At 45.5% G+C, this 17840-nt stretch overlaps 1 protein-coding gene across 1 annotated transcript in view; it reads left to right on the top strand.

The window, feature by feature from the left end:
* The first annotated feature begins 203 nt into the window (after positions 1–203).
* SPECC1 (sperm antigen with calponin homology and coiled-coil domains 1) overlaps positions 204–17840 on the top strand; it is a 233255-nt gene continuing 215618 nt past the window's right edge. The window contains exon 1 of the mRNA XM_070389551.1: positions 204–244. The gene's annotated coding sequence lies outside the window, so the exon portion shown is untranslated. The remainder of the gene's footprint in view (positions 245–17840) is intronic.

Here is a 17840-nt window from a genome sequence, read left to right as displayed (position 1 = left end):
ACCTCAAAAGCAGGTAACCAGTGTTATTAGTTTCTTATATATCCTTTCAGGGACACTTTATGAAAATACAAGTAAGTATGAATTATGTTCTTAAGTCCTCTTTTTTTTTTTTTTTGCACAATTAGTACTTCCCTTGACCCTGCTTTTTTTTTTTTTTTTGCTACACCTCCATTAGTTCCCTGACCAGGGATCAAACCCGGACCCAAGCAGTGAAAGCGTCGAGCCCTAACCGCTGGACCACCAGGTAATTCCCTTGACAGGGTTTTATTTTTCTTTTTTAATCTTTTTTTGATGTGGACCGTTTGTAAAGTCTTTATTGAATTTGTTACAATATTGCTTCTGTTGTTTATGTTTTTTTTTTTTTTGATCTTAGCTCCCCAACCAGGGATTAAACCCTCACCCTCTACATTGGAAGGCAAAGCCCTAACCACTGGACTGCCAGGGATGTCCCCTGTGTGCACTTTTTAATTTCACCATGTAGAGATTTTAACCAACAGTTGGCTCTTGCTTTTCATAGTCATGCCTCCCTTCCATCTTTCCAAAGACATTTAATAATTTCTTCTACATGCTTCATTGGGCTTCCTAGGTGGCTCTGCGGTAAAGAACCCACCTGCAAGGCAGCAGGCTCACTGGTTCTGTCCCTGGGTCAGAAAGATCCCCTGGAGAAGGAAGTGGCAACCCACTCCAGTATTCTTGCCTGGATAATTCCATGGACAGAGGAGCTGGGCAGACTGCAATCCATGGGGTCACAAAAGAGTCGGACACGACAGCGACTAAACAACAACAATGTGCTCCATTAACTCCCCTCTCAGGCATACGTCTTCCTGTTAACTTGGTGTTCCCATTTCATGACGCTGAGTAAGAACCTGGGGCATCTGCCTTCAGATGCTCATACTTGAGCATGAGGGTTCTTGTTTGCCTGCTTGCCTCTTTGCTGCCTCTGGTGATTGCTGGAGACTGTGACGTGCTGCTTCGTGGACTCTGTGGTCCAGGGCAGGGGCTCGTGTCATGGCCGCTCAGTGTGCAGGGAGGAGTCCCAGGGGCTTGGCCATCCCGGCTGCCGTGCCCCAGTTCATCTCCTTGTCAGATCCCACCCCTGCCCCTCATTCCCTCTGCTGATCTGGAACCTGAAACCCTGCATGACGGGCTCCTCCCAGGCTGGTGCCGGGTTGTGGTTCAATCGGGCAGTCTGACCCTGAGTATGCTGTGCCTCTCAGAAGTGTCTTAGGTGCTTTCGTTGGCCACTGGTCTTGTTTCTTGTTCCCCAGATCTCTTATTGATTTAGTGGTTTAAAAATATTTCTGTCGTTCCAAAGAATTTTAGGGTAGGAAAGCAGAAGTATGTATTTAGTCCAGTTTCCCCCACTATGTCCACAAGTCTGTTCTTCAATATTACCTTTTATCTTGAATCAATTTCTGTTGTTGAGGGGGTCCCAGAGACCACACCCAGGTTCAGAGATTTCCTAGGAGGTCTCACGGGACTCCTCACATTCTCACATTGTCATCCCCATGGCTGTGACTTATCACTGTGAAGGATACAAAGCAAGACCAGCAAAGGGAAGAGCCCAGAGGGGCCAAGCCCTGTGGACCAGGCACAGGTTTCTGAGAGTCCTCTCCTGGGGAGTCACCCGGCGACAAGCTGTGCAAACACAGCTGAAGCACATTCCTCCAGGAAGCTCTCCTGAGACTGGGCCCCAGGGTCTTTTCTGGGTGCTGGTCACACCGGGCACCCTCTGCCTAGTATCCACCCAAACTCCAGGCTCCTGGAAGGGAAGCAGGTGTTGAGCATAAAACAGTGTTTGCACAAACAGTTTAGGGGCAGTAAGAGCCTCTCTTATCAGTCCTGCAAACATCAGGAAGCAAAATCCAAGTTCCCAGGTGCCAGCCAAGGGCCGACTGGCTCAGGCCTGTCTCAGGCCTGCCCTGTTAACCCTTTGTTGTAAAATGGCCCTCCTGTTTTCCACAGGAAAAAAATGGAAACCATACCTGGAAATGACTTCTCCCAGCCAAATTACCAAGTGCCCTTTGCCCTCTCTCGGGAGAAAGCAGCATTTCTGGAGTATTACGGGTAAAGCACTATTTCCTGACTTTGGAATAAGCTGAAGTTTGTTGCGTGGCTAGCAGCCTTGAGGGGCAGAGCATGGGGTGACCACTGGGCTGTTAAGTGATCGGTTCTCTTGCTGGTCTTCGGTCACCAGTGGCAGAGCACTGGTGCAAGGCACGTGACCATCCCCAGTGTCATGTGTATCTTTTCCTAGATCATTCAGGTCACCTCTTCCACCACAGGCTCTGCTCCCCAAACTCTGGCCATGGCTCCACCCATGGGGCATTTTATCCCTTACTTCTCTTCTGTGACTGTGTTCAGTGGCTTTTGTTGCTTCACTTTGTGTCTAAGTTTAATCTCCCACAAGACTGAGAATTCTCTGAGGACCAAACAGCAAACCACATGTAGCTATAGACCCAGAGCCTCCCCGGCAGGGTGAAGCGCTTACACTGGTATCTGTTAGTGCTTCTGGAAGGAGCAGCTACAAGAACATGGAAAGGCATCTCTTCTCCATCCTTGATCCACATGTCGCTGACTTGTATTCTGTGATGAGGATGGTGATGTAAACCTGTGTGTGTGTGCATGCTCAGTCATGTCTGACTTTTAGCGACCCATGGACTGTAGCCCACCAGGCTCCTCTGTCCATGGGATTTCCCAGACAAGAATACTGGAGTGGGTTGCCAGTTCCTTCTCCAAAGGAACAGCTTCTCCATCTGAGCCCCTCACGTCTTTTGTGTTTTTCGTGCTTTCATTGGTTTATAGTTTATAAATTTATAATTTATTCCTTTTTCTTCTGTGTAGCCCACTGTCTCATTCTCTTCCCCACCCCCACCATGGCCGACTATTCTGTTTAATACACACGCTCTTATTGTATGTATTCTTTTTTTTTTTTTGAGCATCATTGTGGTTTTATTTGTAGGTATTTCCCCAAATGTAACTGTTACGTATTCAGTCTCTTGATGCCATCATGATATAATGTGCTCAAATCTTCCCCAAATACTTGGATTTGAGTGGAGATCTCTACCCTACCCAATACATCCACATCTTGTGTGTATGTATTCTCAAGAATGTGTATTGTTTTGTGTGCATGTTTTTTCTTATTTTTTCTCTTTTAAAAAATTTAGTTTGTTATCTCCTTTGTTTCTTCTCTTTTTGTCTGTGTGGACTCCTAGTCGCAGTACACAGGATCTTTCACTGTGGCACTTGGGCTTAGTTGCCTCGAGACATGTGGGATCTTCATTCCTGACCAGGGATCAAACCTGTGTCCCCTGCATTGGAAGGCCGGTTCTTAACCACCAGACTGCCAGGGACATCCCCATGGGAGGGTATTTTTAATTTACATAAGTAGTGTCATGTTAGACTCTTCTAGTGTTATCACTCACCGCCATGTTTCTATGACTCATTCCTGTCGCTATGGTGACTGTCCAGTTTGTGTATCCACCAACTGTGCCTCTCTCCCTCCTGGTGATGGATGCCCACATTGACTTCTATGCCCAGACACTACAAGCAGGGCTGAGGGAAGCTCTCATACATGTCCCATATGGACTTCTGGGAGAGTCTCTCTGGACGTGGGCCAGGAGCGGGACTGCCTGCTCACAGTGTGTGCCAGTCAGTATCACTGATTGCTTCTGAGCGAGGCCACGCCATTCTGCATCTCCCCAGAGTGCACTGGATTCCAAAGACCTTTTTCTCTGCAAACACTTGGCATTGTCCAGCTTTCTAATCTTTTGCAGTCTTACTCTATTTTACATTTCTCTGGTTACTACTGAGTATATACACTTGAGAATGTGTATGCTTGCTACCTTGTTGTATTTTCTTTAATGTAAATTGCCTGTTCATGCTGTTTCCCCATTTTTGTTTTTTTGGCCTCGCCACATGGCTTACAGGATCTTATTTCCCTGACCAGGGATCAAACCCTGACCCATAGCAGTGAAAGCCCCAGTCTTAACCACTGCACCATCAGGGAATATCCTCCCCTCCATTTTCCAGTTGAGATTTCTGACTAGAATATTTTTTAGACATTAACCACTTACTGATTTTTAGAAGATACAAATGGTTTCTCCTGATACATGATGTCCACTTTGTTGTTAGTATCTTAAGGAAATCCTTAATTCTGTAGTCAAAATAACCAATTCGGGGGGAGATAGAAGACGATGGCACCCCACTCCAGTACTCTTGCCTGGAAAATCCCATGGATGGAGGAGCCTGGTGGGCTGCAGTCCATGGGGTCACTCAGAGTCGGACAGGACTAAGCGACTTCACTTTCACTTTTCACCTTCATGCATTGGAGAAGGAAATGGCAACCCATTCCGGTGTTCTTGCCTGGAGAATCCCAGGGATGGGGGAGCCTGGTGGGCTGCCGTCTATGGGGTCGCACAGAGTCGGACACAACGGAAGCGACTTAGAAGAAGAAGAAGAAGGGGAGGGAAGGATTATGAGTTCGGGATTAGCAGATGTAAACTATTACATACAGTATGGATAAACAATAAGATCCTATTATAGAGCACAGGGAACTATATTCAGTATCTTGTGATAAACCATAATGGAAAAGAAATATGAAAAGAATATACATATATATATATTGTGTTTCTGCTGTACAGCAAAGTGACTCAGTTATATATAACTGAGTTTTTTTTATTTGCCCCCAGATACCAAGATAAATGACTGTGCTTGTTAATTGACAACATGTTAATAATCAAGATATTTCACATAAAAATCCAGATTTCTAGCCTCTGTTGAATCAGCTGTGTTTTAGTGTCAGCTATAGTAACCGAGTGGTAGACTATCTGCCACCCGGCAGGCCTCACTTGTTCCCGTGACCTCCTGGTCATGTGGTCTTCCGAGTTTATGATCAGCCCCTGCTGTGTGTGGAGCAAAACCTTGAAAATAAACAAGCGTGATGATAGTTAGTGTCCATGAAGGTGCTACCTGAATGTGATTCTGGGGTGAAGTGGGCTTGGACCTCAGAGCATGGTGCGGTGGCTGTTCTGATGGCAGTGAGTGTCAGCACAGGAAAGAAAACCAGCTGCACTAATAAATATTCTAGGCTTTTTAGGAGTCATAGTGTCTCACAATCACTCCCCTCCCGCTCTTATAGCTCAAGGGGCGTGCATGCATGATCAGTCACTTAATCGTGTTCAACTCTTTTGCCATGCACTGTAGCCCGCCAGGCTTCTCTGTCCGTCGGATTCTGTAGGCATGAATACTGGAATGGGTAACCATGACCTCTTCAAAAGAGGGTTCGGTCTTCCTGACCCAGGGATAGAACTTGTGTGTCCTGCATTGGCAGGCAGATTCTTTACCATCTGAACCACCTGGGAAGCCCATAGCTTGAAGGCAGGCAATGACAGTATGTCAGTGAATGTGATCCATTCGTTTGGTCCAGACTTGCCCCGCAGACTGTCATTTTCTGACAACATTTTCTCCTGTTGTTTCTCAGGCACAGGCTCACAGCATTTGCCTGATCACTGGGAAGCAAGTACCTGCTTGTACCAGTGCCGAGGTGGTGCTGGTGATGAAGCACACTTTCAGTCTTCAAGCTCTAGCTCTGGGTGGGGAGACAGACAAGTGAGGAGAACAGGCCAGGATGGGTCTAGGGTGGAACGTATCAGGGAAGACTTTCTGTAAGACGGAGGCATGGAAAATGAGCGGGGAGGGGAATTAGGCAAGACAGGGGCAGGGCCTTTTTGTGCTTCGTCTGTAAAACCCATGAGGTGACAGTTTCGCTCACTATGGCTGGAAAGCAGAGACCTGGTTTTGTGGTGGCGAGGACTGGGGGCTTGGGGTGGAGGCAGTGGGGGTGGTAACCAGCCCCAGAGTGGGTAGCAGGAATGACAGGACAGAGACTGGGTAAAAATTCCACACAAAATCCTGAGTCCTTCAGTTATCAGAAGTTGATGATGACAACCCCCATGCTATCAAAATGTGTCAGAAAATAAGAAATCACAGAACTTTAAATTCACAGTCAAAATAATCCTGATGGAGAAGAGTACAAGCCCACAAAAGTAAACCATAGACAAAGATGACATATGGATATATGCAACTATCCTAAATAAAACAGCAAGGTGAATTCAGCAGAATTTCAAGTAGATTTTCTTCATGGAATTGAAGATTGCTTTGATATTAGGACATAGTTTAATCCATTGTGTAAGTAATGAAAGGGGAAAGCTATGTAATCACCGTAAGAGAAACTGAAAAAGCACTTGATGGAATCTGACTCTGAACCTTTTATGTTTCCTTGAAAAGTATTCACAGTCTTGCCTTCAGGCGTGCAGGCTCCCTGCCTGCCCAACTTCCTCACCTTTTTGTTTCATTGGCAAACCTTGGCTGATTATTTCTTTTTTCTTTCTTAACTTTTAGCTGCACTATGTGAGGCATGTAGAATATTAGTTCCCCAACCTGGGATCGAACCCATACCTCCTGCCTTGGAAGGCAGAGTCTTAATCACTGGACCGCTGGGGAAGTCCCTGTTTCTTTTTTTCCTTTAAAAATATTTATATTTATTTGGCGGTGCCGGGTCTTAGTTGCAGCACGTGGGATTAAGCTCCCTGACCAGGGATTGAATGTAGGCCTGCTGCATGGGGAGCGTGGAGTCTTAGCCACTGAACTTCCAGGGAAGCTCCTCTGCTCATTATTTCTTCACCTTTTCCTTCCCCATGTCCTTTGTGACCCTTTCCTGTGTCCTCAGTGTGGAGTAAGTTACCTCTTCTCTCCAGTCTAGGGAGTACTATTCAGACCTCGTGTCTTGCATTTTGGTAGTAATTCTGTTTCTCTCTATATTTAGTTGATTTCCTTCTATCAGAACCTTGTCCCGGTATGGGCCCTGGAGATACAGAGACGAGTAAGATGATACTGGTCACTTGGCTCTTCACCCCCAAACTCATCCCCTTGGTCCCCTGGCCACTGCCTCCAGCTAAAGGTACAGGTGGAGGCCCCAGGGGAGACCAGGATGTGAGAGGAGGGGGAGCCAGGGGATTTATCACCCCTGTTTTCTGCCTTGGACAGTGTCTCAGGGGTGGTCCCAGCTCCAGCTGAGGGATACTTGCCTCTGGCCTTCGTCCCACTGAGACAGGCCAGGACGGGAGCCTTTGCTGCAATGCTTGCACCTGGACACACCTCTCTTCCAGCAACAAAGTACAAAGAAACTATATGGAGCTAAAAATAATTGTGTCTGTGCAGTTGGGATAAATTCTGGACAAAAGATACAAAGAGACCAAAAAACCCAGCAGCCACTTTTGAAGAGCCTTGAGCAAAAGCAGAGTGTTGGGAACAAAAGCAGGGTATTGAGCATGCCCCCTGCACTCAACACCACCCTCACCTAACATGAGAAACAAGCTCACCCCCACTCAGGGAGCGAGCAAGGGAACCTATTACTTGCTCTCAGTATCCCCTGCTGCAGCAGTTCATTTCAGTTCAGTCGCTCAGTCGTGTGACCCTTTGTGCTCAGTCGTGTGACTCTTTGTGACCCCATGGACTGCAGCACACCAGGCCTCCCTGTCCATCACCAACTCCCGGAGTTTACTCAAACTCATGTCCATTGAGTTGGTGATGCCATCCAACCATCTCATCCTCTGTCATCCCCTTCTCCTCCTGCCTTCAATCTTTCCCAGCATCAGGGTCTTTTTAAATGAGTCAGTTCTTTGCATCAGGTGGCCAAAGTGTTGGAGTTTCAGCTTCAGCATCAGTCCTTTCAGTAAATATTCAGGACTGATTTCCTTTAGAATAGACTGGTTGGATCTTCTTGTAGTCCAAGGGACTCTCAAGAGTCTTCTCCAACACTGCAGTTCAAAAGCATCAATTCTTTGGTGCTCAGCTGTCTTTATAGTCCAACTCTCAGTCCATACACCACTACTGGAAAAACCGTAGCCTTGACTAGATGGACCTTTGTTGACAAAGTAATGTCTCTGTTTTTTTATATGCTGTCTGGGTTGGTCATACTTTTCTTCCAAGCAGCAAGTGTCTTTTAATTTCATGGCTGCAGTCACCATCTGTGGTGATTTTTGGGCCCCCCAAAATAAAGTCTGTCACTGTTTCCCCTGTTTCCCCATCTATTTGCCATGAAGTGATGGGACCAGATGCCATGATCTTAGTTTTCTGAATGTTGAGCTTTAAGCCAACTTTTTCACTCTCCTCTTTCACTTTCATCAAGAGGCTCTTTAGTTCTTCTTCTCTTTCTGCCTTAAGGGTGATATCATCTGCATACCTGAGGTTATTGATATTTCTCCTGGCAATCTTGGTATCAGTTTGTGCTTCATCCAGCCCAGCTGCAGCAGGGGCTCTAACAAAGCCTTGCCTGAATTTCTTGTCTGGCCTCTGGTCAATTTCTATGGACTGGAGAAGGTCAAGAACCCTGATTGGTATCACCACCTCCTTTCTTTGCTCCTCCAGTCTTATTAAACATGCTGGAGGGCTCCTGCTGAGTCTCTGGTTTGCTCTCCACCACCACTTAGTGTTTTGGTCATTCTCCAAACCTTTTGGGGCTTCCTTTGTGGCGCAGTGGTGAAGTATCTCCAATGCAGGAGATACAGGTTTGATCCCTGGGTTGGGAAGATACCCTGGAGTAGGAAATGCAACCCACTCCTGTATTCTTGCCTGGAGAATCCCATGGATAGAGGAGCCTGGTGGGCTACAGTCCATGGGGTTGCAAAGAGTCAGACACGATTGAGCATGCATCACTTGCTTCACTTGCAAACCTTGTGACCAGTTCCCATGTTAATTCCCTCTGCTGAGCTTTGTTGTTGTTGTTGGTCACTTGCTAAGTCATGTCTCTTTGTGACCCCATGGACTGCAGCACTCCAGTTTCCCTCTCCTCCACTATCTCCTGGAGTTTGCTTGGACTCATGTCCTTTGAGTCGGTGATGCTATCCAACCATCTCATCCTCTGCCGCCCCCTCCTGCTTTTGTCCTCAATGTTTCTCAGCATCAGGGTCTTTTCCAGTGAGTCAGCTGTTTGCACACAGGTGGCCAGAGTATTGGAGCTTCAACTTCTGCTGAGCTACAGCTCTTGAATTCTGTTTTCCAGATTGGACTCTGTTCAATATAGAACAAGAATCCCACTTCTAGATGCCCACAGTCTTTCAGGACAGACATGGAAACGACTGTGATTTTTGTCTGTTTCATGCTGCTTTCTGTCTTCTTCCGGAAGTAGACCTCACCTCGAGCACAAGGATTGGCCATCACCCAGACTGACACCATCATAGGACTTAACACTCCCTGTTCACAGAGGCTTTTCCAGGGGTCATATCATGTCCCCAGACCAGGCTAATCACTTTCCTCTGAGTTGTTTGAAATGGGTGTGGTGCAGCCAGAGCCACCTACCCTCTTGGGAGTCATTGGAGGTGTGAGTTCTGTGGAAACTTGGTCTTTGGTGGGTTTTTTTTGTTTTTTAAATTTATAAGCTTGATCTTTGTTTGGCTAAGTGTATGTCTCCAGTGCACAGTGAGTGCTCTGTCAACACAATTTCATAAAATCTAAGGTGCCATCCATTTTCAAACAATTATTTTGTGTTCCACTAAGAAAGAAAAAAATACTGTTAATTAAACCATAACATATTTTTTATGTGCACCTTTTATTTTAGATGTATGAAAAGATCTTTTGGACATATTTAAGACAGTTTATATCATATAGTTTATATCATACAGTGTTTTTATTTGTATGTAAACAGGAAAGTGTAAGTGCTGTTAGCTGCTTAAAGTGAAAGTGAAGTCGCTCAGTCGTGTCCGACTCTTTGCGACCCCATGAGGACCAGGCTCCTCCGTCCATGGGATTTTCTAGGCAAGAGTACTGGAGTGGGTTGCCTTTTCCTTCTCCAGGGAACTTATCTCTTCTTTTTTAAAATAATTTTTTCATGCTAAAAATTTATTAACTTTTAATACCAACAAATATCTAGTTATCAAATTCCTATTAAAACCTCCTCTTTTTAAAAACTTCATTCATCCATTCTTTTATTTTTGGCTGCACTGAGTCTTCGTTGCTGTGTGCACGCTTTCTCTAGTTGTGGGAGCCGGGCTGCCCTTTGTTGCAATGTTCAGGCTTCTCAGGTGGAGCACGGGCTCTAGAAGACGCAGGCTTAATAGTTGTGGTGACTACCGTTGCCCTGTGGTGTGTGGGATCTTTCTAGACCAAGGATAAGAACTGGTGACCCCTGCTTTGGCAGGCAGATTCTTAACCTCTGGAACACCAGGGAAGCTCTAAAACCTTCTCTTCTAAGTCACTTTTGACTCCAGGTCGTTTGTGATTTTTCACAGATGAAGTCCCCTCTGCCACCAAGAACCCTGGTAACATGTGTGTGGTTGTGGAAGTGTTCCAGGTTGTCTCCAGGGTTTTCTTTTGGGCTTGTGACACCCATTCTGTGAATTTGATGCTGGCCCTTCCTTATCTCACCTAAAGGGATCTGCAGACTGTGTTGATAAAGCAGCCAGGACTCACACCGCTCCTTCGATGGTCCTCTGGTGTGAAGCCTGGAATAGTGTAGGACTGCGGTCAGCTCTGAGGCCACCTGGAGTGAAAGCCAAGTTACTGTGCTTTTCAGGGAGCTTATTCTGTCACGTCCTGAGCAGCATTGACCATCTAGCGGCGACCATAGGAGGTGTGCTGACCTCAGGGATATTGGGTGTGTTAGCATTGATGGATTGTGATATTTGCACAATTAATTAATCAATGAATCTGGTGGGGCCTGAACCCACCCTCACTGAGAGACAGGCAGAAAGATGTGCAGAGAGAGTCTCCCTTGGTCCAGTGGTTCCTTGGGCCACATCCACCCCTGCACTTTCCAGGGTTTATTTATGAAATCTGGTCCTCCTTCCCTCTTGCTTTGTGAAACTAGTTCAGATTAGTTTCATGTCACTTGCAACCTAGCAAATCCTGACTAATCCAGAAGCTTATAAAATGATTATAAACAGTGTGATGTGTGCAGGAATTAAAGTGTATTCAGGCTCTGAAGTAGCATCAAGGAGAGAGAGACCTGCTCCGTTCGAGGTCAGGCTGCAACTCTAGACTCTCCGAGGTGAGGCAGGGCCTACCTCCTGGGTGCCTCCCAAGGACCCCGTGTATACTCCAACTACTTGCTCCCACTGTCTTTCTCACCACATAATTTAAAATAATCAGTTCAGAGGAGGATGGACCCTGTGTTTACTCCCATTTATAATCGCATAATTACCTTTACTGGTGCTCCTTGAATTTTTGTGTGTGTGAATTTGAATTTCCTTCTGGGCTCACTTGCTCTCACCTTGAAGAACTCCCTCCAGCATTTCTTGTAAGGCTAACAACAAGTTCTCTGCAGGATGGCAGACATTTTATTGGCTTCTGTGTGCCACCATGGCTATAATAAGATCTGAGGCTGGTCTTACAGGTAATTAATAGTAAGGCAGTAGGACATGACTCGCCTGGAATGAATCATTCCATTGCTGAAGGTGACTTTTGAAACAGCTCACCCTAAAGGTGACAGTACACCGCTGGTGTGTCTAGCCACCAAGCTATAGGTGAACTAGGGTTTTCTTTTCTGCCAGGCACTCTTTGTGTATTGCTTTGACTCCCCACGCACCCCCACCACTTGCCCTGTTTCAAATGTTTATCTTTACCATCTTTATTTATGTGTTTCTGGCTACACTGGGTCTTCATTGCTGCGAGCGGGCTTTCTCTAGTTTAGTACTCGGTCTTCTTATTACGGTGGCTTCTCTTGTGAGCAGGGGCTCTCGGATGCAAGGGGCTTCAGTAGTTGTGGTGCATGGGTTTAGTTCCTTTGTGGCTGGTGGGATCTTCCTGGACCAGGGATCAAACCCATGTCCCCTGCATTGGCAAGTGGATTCTTAACAGCTGGACCATCAGGGAAGTCTCTGCTTTGTGACTTTTAAGTCATTTGTTCAATTTCTTTTATTTTTTCTTTAAACTTACAGTGCAGAAAATTTCAAGCATTCACAAAAATACACAGCCTCATATGGTACATTTTCATGTACCTGTGACCTGGGTTCAGTGATGATTTAACTCACAGCCAAATTTGTTTTATAAACTTCCACCTGATCATCCTCAATATTATTTTGTAAGTTGCTCAGTTTATTTTCCTCATTTTTATCTGGGAAAGAGTGACAGTATCCTGAACAAACTGAATTAAGGTGTAAAGAGAAAACCCTGTAAAACCCTTTGATGTGTAGTAAGTAGATGAAAGCTGTATTAGAAGCGTGGGACTTAGTCACTATAAGCAGCAACAAAGGATGCCTGACACCATGCGCCGGGTTTGTTTTTCTTTAAAGGAGCTGTAGTCTGGCATTTTAACAAGAGTTACAAATGACAGGGTGGTGTAGGCTAAGTCTAGCTTTGAGACTGTAATGATACAGGACTGTAAGCTTATAGCTTTTTCAGTTGACTGTAAGCGTCAGACATTTTAAAATTTAGGGCTTCCCTGGTGGGCGAGTGGTTAAGAGTCACCTGCCAATGCAGAGGATGTGGGTTCGATCCCTGGTCTGGGAAGAGCTCACATGCCTCAGAACAACTTCACAAGCCCCTGCGCTGCACCTGCTGAGCCCCTGCGCTGCACCCGACTGAGACCGTGGGCCGCGACTACTGAAGGCTGCGCGCCCTAGAGCCTGGGTCCTCAGTGAGAGATGCCGCCTCGGTGAGAGCCCTCAGGCCGCAGCTAGAGAAAGCCCACGTGCACCAATAAAGCCCCAGCAGAGCCAAAAATCAATAAAGTAAAATATTTTTAAAATGTAGTCTTATAATTAAAAAAAAATACTAATTCAATAAAATTATTTTGGAGAGAAATCATGTTGAAAGATTTTAGTAGTATCCTCAGAGTAAGATGTTTTAAATAGTTCTTCTGGACATAACCTGCTATTCATTGTGAGGACATATGTTTACTTACTAGCTTCAAATTGATTTTGCTGAGAGAAATGAGGCCTTTGGTTGGTCATTCTACATTCTCTCACCTGTCTCCCCAGTGATATAGGGAATGCATTTGCAGGGTTGGCAGAGGAAATTAAGATTTTTTGTTGTTGTTGTTCTGGAATATATTAACACTTAGGCTCATACTTGATAGCTTCACTTCAATGAGCATCCTCCTTTAGTTAAACTGGCCTTGGGTATTCTCCAGGGAAAAATAGATTGTTACGTTTTTTAACACAAATGTGTGCATGAACTGGTGAAGAAGAACTTCCTTTAGTCACAATTTCAGAGTTATAGAAGCACATGTTTGTTATTATGATCTTTCAAGTTTGCTAACTGCTTTACTGAAAATAGTACATGGAAAAATACAGCACAGTATGTCCCGAATAAGCCCGTGGGTATTTCTTTTTAAAAGTTATAATTTAAATTCTGTCTTGAACTTGTCAAATGCTTTCTTTTAAAATACATGTTTATATAAGCATTTGCTTTAGTGCTTTTGTGATTGAACCAAAAGGGCTTCCCTGGTGGTAAAGAATCCGCCTGCCTATGCAGGAGACTCAGGTTTGATTCCTGGGTTGGGAAGAGTCCCCTGGTGGAGGAAATGGCAACCCACTCCAGTATTCTTGCTTGGAGAATCCTGTGGACAGAGAGCCTGAGGTGCTGAAGTCCATGGGGTTGCAAAAGAGTTGGATATGACTTGGAGACTGAACAACAATTGAGCCAAACAGCAGGGAGAATGGGCAGCTTCTGCTCAAAAGACCGAAACTCCCCCAGGTCTCTCAGGGAGGGGTTTTTAAAGACAGTGTTAGCGGTGGGTATTGTAGGGGGTGTGATCAGCTTGTACACAATTCTCTGACGGTTGGTGGTGAGGTGATCAGGAGTCTACATCCAAAACCTTCTGGTTACAGGGGGTCTGAGGTACGTGCTGGTGGGCTGCATGCACTTAACTCCAGCTGGTGGGGGTGTCAGTCTCTGTACCACTCAGGACGTGGCTTAGACTGCTATCTAGAGCCCTTGAGGAGGAACTGAAGGTCCAGCACCTGCGTTGTGGCTTAACTATTATTATTTTGTCTTACTTAACTGTTTTCCTTTGTTTCTGTATTTTCTCACTGCTCTGATTAACTTTGGAACTCAGGCAAGGCCTGGGAAGCTAAAGCTTTTCTACAAACAAGAGGCAGGGGACATGGTGGGATGGGGTGGGGTTTCTATCCCTGAGAAGCCTCTCCAGGGTCCTGCTTAATTTAACTTTTCCTTTGAATTTGCCTTATTTGTCTGTTAATTCAACAAATATTTACTGATTCCCTGATCCATGCTAGATAATGTTCTAGCTACTGATGATGGGTGGGAAGTGAAACAGACAAGGACCCTGCTCTCAGTGAGTTTGTAATCTAGTGGGAAGATAGGCAGCTAATAAGAAAACTTCAGGCTGTGATCAGCCTGTGTGGAGGACATTGAGCCGCTGGTAGTGTGAGAGTGAATGAGCTTGGGGGCAATACCTGGTCATCGTATTTATACTTTAATTTAGTTACTGTTATCAGAACAGCAATATGGGAGAATGGAAAAACCATGAACTTTTTCTGTATAAACCTTAGGTTTTCTAACACACGTTGTGTGGATATCAGAAAATTATACAATCTGTCTGATTCCCAGTTTCCTCAACTACTCTAAGGGTAAAAGAATACTACCTAGCTCATAGGGAGTTTCTGAGGAATAAATGTGACAATTTAAGCAAAAACCCTAGGAAAGTGTATGGTCTCTAACAGTTGCTTTATAAATAGTAGCTAACATATTTCTAGAGGCTTCCCTGGTAGCTCAGCTGGTAAAGAATCCACCTACAATGCAGGAGATCCTGATTTGATTCCTGGGTCAGGAAGATCCACTGGAGAAGGGATAGGCTACCCACTCCAGTATTCTTAGGTTCCCTGATGGCTCTGCTGGCAAAATGAATCTGCCTGCAATGTGGGAGATCTGGGTTCAATCCCTGGGTTGGGAAGATCCCCTGGAGCTTAAATTCTTTCTTCATTAAAATTAAAAAACAAAGTTCCCCCATGATTTCATCAGTTTTTCTATCCGGTGCCTAATGAGATGTTTTAAAGAGAGCACCTTAAATAGCCATTCATGCCCATGGTCACCATGGTAACTGCTAGCATGGAAACTTGCTGCTATGGGCTTATTCATTTCCATGAATCGTCACAGTTTAATGTATATCTTCTGTTGGCCAGCTTTTGTTGAGGTCATAATTCACAGGAAGGGAACTATATTTGTATTTAATGCAGCAAAGTTTTATAGAACTGAAGGATAATAAATTCATCAAGAATCTGGACACCAAAGCAGGGTTCTAGGGCAGAAACAGCAGTGCCACTGCAGTTTCTTCTGTGGGAAACAGCACACTGTGGTTCAGAGGGGCTTTACTACCGCACCCAGCTCGGGGTGCGAGCCACAGCCTGGGAGCAGGCAGAGACCCCAAGATACCAAGTCCCTCAGGGCTGCTGATGGGGACTTCCCATAGAGGAGATTCCAAGGTCAAGGTGGTCATCTTCCTAGATAGACAGCCAATCAAACACCTTAGAAGAGCACAGGGCACAGGGAAGCAGGTACGTCAGAACAATGAAGCCTACAGCCGGCCCCAGAGACCTGGCAGGGTCTGCGGTAGGACGGCTTGGGGAGATACTAAGCTGACTTGAGAGTTTCCCAACCTGCGGGCACATCTGTGTTCTTAACAACACACTTTGTCCTGGATCTACTTGTCCTGGAGACGGGACCAAGCTAAACAGCACCCTTTCTTCCTTTCCTTCTCTCTGGGGTAAGGAGGTCTCTCCTCTGTCCTGGATCAGTGGCCAAGAGGTCCTACCAAGACCTTCGTCAACTACCCCCTCCTCATTGACACTCTGACTTCTCTCTAATGATTTTTTTTTTAAGTATTTATTTATTCGGCCGTGTTGGATCTTATTTGTGTCACTCGGGATCTGTAGTTGCAGTATGGGGGATCCAATTCTCTGACCCGGGATCGAACCCACGCCCCCTGCATTGGGAGCATGGTGTCTTGGCCACTGGACCACCAGGAAGTCCTTGTACTGATTTCTTCTCTCTCTACCTATAAACATGCTCGAAAGTTTCCTATCTTAAAAAGGAGTCCACCCAAACCCTCTACTCTGACCTTTAACTGTTGACTTCCTTTCATGGCTAAGTTTTCAGGAATCGCTTGACTTTGTCTCTCATTTCCTCCTTAACTCTGTGACTTTGCTTCTTTTTGAAGAAAATTAATTAATTTTGGCCACAATGAGTCTTCACTGCTGCATGTAGGCTTTGCTTTAGTTGTGGTGAGTGGGGACTAGTTGCGGTGCACGGCTTCTCCTCCTGGGGGCTTCCCTTGCTGCAGAGCACGGCCCTGAGCGCAGGCTCAGTAGTTGGGGTGCACAGGCTTGGTTGTCCCACAGCATGCGGACTCTTCCTGAATCAGGGATTGAACCGGTGTCCCCTGCATTGGCAGGTGGATTCTTAACCACTGAGCCCCGAGGAAAGTCCTGTGACCTCGCTTCTAGCTCTGTCTTCTGTAGACTTTGTTCCCACTACGTTCATCGATGGGTATGTCCATCTGTCCTCTGTACTCTTCCAGCTGAGTGTCTCTGCATTTCAAATTCAGCAAGAAATGAACTCATCATCTGCTTCAGTGCTATAATGGTTTGAAAACATACCTGTAAACTCTTTGATACTTTTCCTTTCAAGAGGTGGGGCTTAATGCCCTGTCCATGAACGTGGGCTGGAATTAATCACTCCCTCCTAATGAGTGGAATAGGGCAGAAAGGATGTGTGAGACTTGAGGGTCATTAAAAGCATTGTGGCCTCGTCCTTGCTCTCTCTCGGGTCACCTGGTGCAGGGGAAGACGTGTACCATAACTGAAGGATATTCAAGCCACCTATAGAGAGGTTCACTGGGCAAGATACAGAGGTCTGTCAGCAGCCAGTGGTTACTTGCCAGCCATGTGATTTGAACTCCTCGGAGCTCCCATCCCAGTCAAGTCTTCAGATGGTGCAGCCCCAGCTTAAGTATAATCCAGCAAAGCTTCTCCTTGATTCCTCACCCACAGAAACTGTGAGATGATAAATGATAAATATAATAAAATTTAGCAAGCTGCTAAATGTTACGGGTATTTGTTACACGGCAGTAGATGAACAATGCACATGGCAAACCTTGTCTTTTCACAATCTCAACAAGTTGTTTTCAAACCAGAAACACCTCCTTCCTCCTCAAAATTCAACTGACACTCAAGTTCTATTATTTATATTTAGGAATCTGTAATATCATGGCATCTGGTCCTATCACATCATGGCAAATAGAATAGAAAAAAGTGGAAACAGATTTTAATTTCTTGGGCTTCAAAATTACTGTAGATGGTGACTACAGCCATGAAATTAAAGGACATTTGCTGCTTGGAAGAAAAGCTATGACAAACCTAGACAGTGTATTAAGAAGCAGAGACGTCACCTTGCCTACAAAGGTCCAACTAGTCAAAGCTGTGGTTTTCCCAGTAGTCATGTATGGATGTGTGAGTTGGACCATAAAGAAGGCTGAGCGCCAAAGAATTGATGCTTTTGAACTGTGGTGTTGGAGAAGACAATTGAGAGTCCCTTGGACTGCAAGGAGATCAAACCAGTCAATCCTAAAGGAAATCAACCCTGAATATTCATTGGAAGGACTGATGCTGAAGTTGAAGCTTCAATACTTTGGCCAGCTGATGTGAAGAGCTAACTCACTGGAAGAGACCCTGGTGCTGGGAAAGATTGAGGGCAAAAGGAGAAGAGGGTGGCAGAGGATGAGATAGTTAAATGGCATCAGTGACTCAATGGATATGAATCTGAGCAAACTCTAGGTGAGAGGGGAGGACAGAGGAGCCTGGCATGCTGCAGTCCATGGGGCG

Source organism: Bos mutus, chromosome 19, assembly GCF_027580195.1.
Source record: "Bos mutus isolate GX-2022 chromosome 19, NWIPB_WYAK_1.1, whole genome shotgun sequence".
Taxonomy (NCBI): domain Eukaryota; kingdom Metazoa; phylum Chordata; class Mammalia; order Artiodactyla; family Bovidae; genus Bos; species Bos mutus.
Note: the sequence above shows the minus strand (reverse complement) of the source record. Positions and strands in the feature narration are given on the sequence as shown.